Raw genomic sequence first — 3,832 nt, 5'->3', positions numbered from 1 at the left:
GCCTAGGAAGACACGCTGATTCCTTCAGTGTAGCGCGCGTGCGGCCCAGAACATCTAAGGGCATCACAGACCTGTTATTGCTCAATCTCGTGCGGCTAGAAGCCGCCTGTCCCTCTAAGAAGAAAAGTAATCGCTGACAGCACGAAGGATGTCACGCGACTAGTTAGCAGGCTAGAGTCTCGTTCGTTATCGGAATTAACCAGACAAATCGCTCCACCAACTAAGAACGGCCATGCACCACCACCCACCGAATCAAGAAAGAGCTATCAATCTGTCAATCCTTCCGGTGTCCGGGCCTGGTGAGGTTTCCCGTGTTGAGTCAAATTAAGCCGCAGGCTCCACTCCTGGTGGTGCCCTTCCGTCAATTCCTTTAAGTTTCAGCTTTGCAACCATACTTCCCCCGGAACCCAAAAGCTTTGGTTTCCCGGAGGCTGCCCGCCGAGTCATCGGAGGAACTGCGGCGGATCGCTGGCTGGCATCGTTTATGGTTAGAACTAGGGCGGTATCTGATCGCCTTCGAACCTCTAACTTTCGTTCTTGATTAATGAAAACATACTTGGCAAATGCTTTCGCTTCTGTTCGTCTTGCGACGATCCAAGAATTTCACCTCTAACGTCGCAATACGAATGCCCCCGCCTGTCCCTATTAATCATTACCTCGGGTTCCGAAAACCAACAAAATAGAACCGAGGTCCTATTCCATTATTCCATGCACACAGTATTCAGGCGGGCTTGCCTGCTTTAAGCACTCTAATTTGTTCAAAGTAAACGTGCCGGCCCACCGAGACACTCAATAAAGAGCACCCTGGTAGGATTTCAACGGGGTCCGCCTCGGGACGCACGAGCACGCACGAGGCGGTCGCACGCCTTCGGCTCGCCCCACCGGCAGGACGTCCCACGATACATGCCAGTTAAACACCGACGGGCGGTGAACCAACAGCGTGGGACACAAATCCAACTACGAGCTTTTTAACCGCAACAACTTTAATATACGCTATTGGAGCTGGAATTACCGCGGCTGCTGGCACCAGACTTGCCCTCCAATAGATACTCGTTAAAGGATTTAAAGTGTACTCATTCCGATTACGGGGCCTCGGATGAGTCCCGTATCGTTATTTTTCGTCACTACCTCCCCGTGCCGGGAGTGGGTAATTTGCGCGCCTGCTGCCTTCCTTGGATGTGGTAGCCGTTTCTCAGGCTCCCTCTCCGGAATCGAACCCTGATTCCCCGTTACCCGTTACAACCATGGTAGGCGCAGAACCTACCATCGACAGTTGATAAGGCAGACATTTGAAAGATGCGTCGCCGGTACGAGGACCGTGCGATCAGCCCAAAGTTATTCAGAGTCACCAAGGCAAACGGACCGGACGAGCCGACCGATTGGTTTTGATCTAATAAAAGCGTCCCTTCCATCTCTGGTCGGGACTCTGTTTGCATGTATTAGCTCTAGAATTACCACAGTTATCCAAGTAACGTGGGTACGATCTAAGGAACCATAACTGATTTAATGAGCCATTCGCGGTTTCACCTTAATGCGGCTTGTACTGAGACATGCATGGCTTAATCTTTGAGACAAGCATATGACTACTGGCAGGATCAACCAGGGAGCTGCGTCAACTAGAGCTGAGCAGCCGGCCGCCCGGGAGTGTGTCCCGGGGGCCCGCGCGAACACGCAAGCGTCCGCTCAATTATTCTGCAAACAGGAGGAGGCTGAGCTCCCCTGCACAACACACCTCGAAACCCTCTCAGGTCCCGGCGGCGCGCAGCGCCGTCCTAAGTACTTGGTCGGGTTCGAGAGAGGCGCAATCGCCCGGAGTTAGGCGAGTAGACGCTTTAGGTGCGACCACCCGTGCTCCCAACTGAGCTTGCCGCTGCCGACAGAGGCCCGGGAGCGTGCTGTCGTGGCATTGCCGGCGGGAGACAACACGCGCCACCTACGGTGACCGGCAGCTCCAACGCCAGCGCCACAGAAGGACAAAAGCCCCACTTGGGTGCCGAAGCGAACTCTCCCAGCACAGCGCACGCGCCAACACGTCCGCACAGCTGCGATACAAACCACCTGCGAGAACCGCTGGGGCGACCGAGCAGCAGACGGCGTCGCGGCGCCGAGCGCCGAGCGGCGGCGCATCCTCAGCGCACACAGTCCTCAATCGGACCAGCACACTGCAGATGGCCACCGCGCTTCGCACCGGGCCCGCGAGGACCTACTTTGGCCGCAAGGCGCCGCGAGCAGGGGGCGCCGGCGCGCAGCTGCGCCGCCTGCCGCGTCCGTCGGCCGGCGCGCCTGCCACTGGCCGCCCCCACCAGCCGGCTGTAGCGCGTGCGCCCACGCACCGCGCTGCCAGCACGCCGGGCGGCCCCCCCTCACCGGCCGGGGACGGTCCCACCCAGCCACCGCCGCGTATCGCCTCACACCCAGATCCCCTTTCACGTTCGTGGGCATGGTGGGTCCCCTTTCACGTTCGTGGGCATGGTGGGTATCCCTGAAACAACCGGTTAATAGCTCGACCGATCGTCGCCAACACTGATTCACCTCTAGCGAGAACAACCGCACCACAACGGGTTACCTGTTGTTCATTTGCGTAACGTCACCAGCAAACGTAGACGTCCATCGCCATTTGCAACGAGTATTGCATGCCTGTGTCAGGTGTCACAACACACTACGTCTGCCCACATAGACGCAACAACATGTGCACGCCTCGAGAACACGTGGAAGGTAGCCCCCGTACGTATGCGGTGTCCATTGCGCGAACGACTGTCAGCCGGCCTCTGCAGGATGTCGCAGATGTGGAACGCGGTGCAACATGCTATCACGGTGTGTGAGAAGAGACGACTACGTCCGAATACACGCTCCACCACATCATCAGACTGCTCATGCTGATCGCCATCCAGGGCGTCCGTTCCTCCCACACGTCTGAATGGCGTACCACACTGCAATCCAGCTCTTATAGGGAGACGACACGTAGCTGCGTGCACAATATTTGGACTGTATGGTCTGCCGTTGCTAGGCGCAGTCGTCGTACGGTCACACATGTGCCACGATGTATCATTCAGTACATACGGACCAATGTGCAGTACAGTTTGTGGGTTTTGCGTACATCGGCGGACAGGTGACAGGCCGTACCACAACGTAGGCTGAGTACGTCGGCATGCGAAGGGCATTGAACATGCAAACTTCTCAACGACCAGCTTGCGAAGGCAGGGGGGAAGGGGGGGGGGGCATGTACGTCCTGCTGCTATCCACATTAGAGTGTATAGCAGGAGCATGTGGAAAGTCAGCAACACCTGCAAGGTGTTTAACATGACGCGATACACAGGGGACCGGGCAGTGCGAATAGCGAACTATATTGCGAGGGTTGCGGTTAGGCAACACTACACTAATTTAACGAGTTGCATAACAATTACAGAGCAGGTTCAGCGACAACGTGCGTCAGGTTAAGGCGCAATATAGGTTATGTTGAGGCGCAATATAGGTTAGGTTGAGGCGCAATATAGGTTAGGTTAAGGCACAACATGGGTTACGTTAAAGCGCAAATTAGGTTATGTTAAGGCACAACATGGGTTACGTTAAGGCACAACATGGGTTACGTTAAGGCACAACATGGGTTACGTTAAGGCACAAATTAGGTTACGTTAAGGCACAAATTAGGTTACGTTAAGGCACAAATTAGGTTACGTTAAGGCACAAATTAGGTTACGTTAAGGCACAAATTAGGTTACGTTAAGGCACAAATTAGGTTACGTTAAGGCACAACATGGGTTACGTTAAGGCACAACATGGGTTACGTTAAGGCACAACATGGGTTACGTTAAGGCACAACATGGGTTACGTT

General features: G+C 55.0%; 1 non-coding gene across 1 annotated transcript in view; it reads right to left on the bottom strand.

Annotated features, from left to right (window-relative positions):
* The window catches only part of LOC126436610 (small subunit ribosomal RNA), a 1,909-nt gene extending 303 nt beyond the window's left edge, over positions 1–1,606 (bottom strand). The window contains exon 1 of the ribosomal RNA XR_007580799.1: positions 1–1,606. This exon is cut by the window's left edge and continues 303 nt beyond it. This is a non-coding gene — a ribosomal RNA (small subunit ribosomal RNA).
* Between the last annotated feature and the right edge of the window lie 2,226 nt (positions 1,607–3,832).

This window comes from Schistocerca serialis, unplaced genomic scaffold (genome assembly GCF_023864345.2).
Source record: "Schistocerca serialis cubense isolate TAMUIC-IGC-003099 unplaced genomic scaffold, iqSchSeri2.2 HiC_scaffold_1242, whole genome shotgun sequence".
In the NCBI taxonomy this organism is placed as follows: domain Eukaryota; kingdom Metazoa; phylum Arthropoda; class Insecta; order Orthoptera; family Acrididae; genus Schistocerca; species Schistocerca serialis.
Note: the sequence above shows the minus strand (reverse complement) of the source record. Positions and strands in the feature narration are given on the sequence as shown.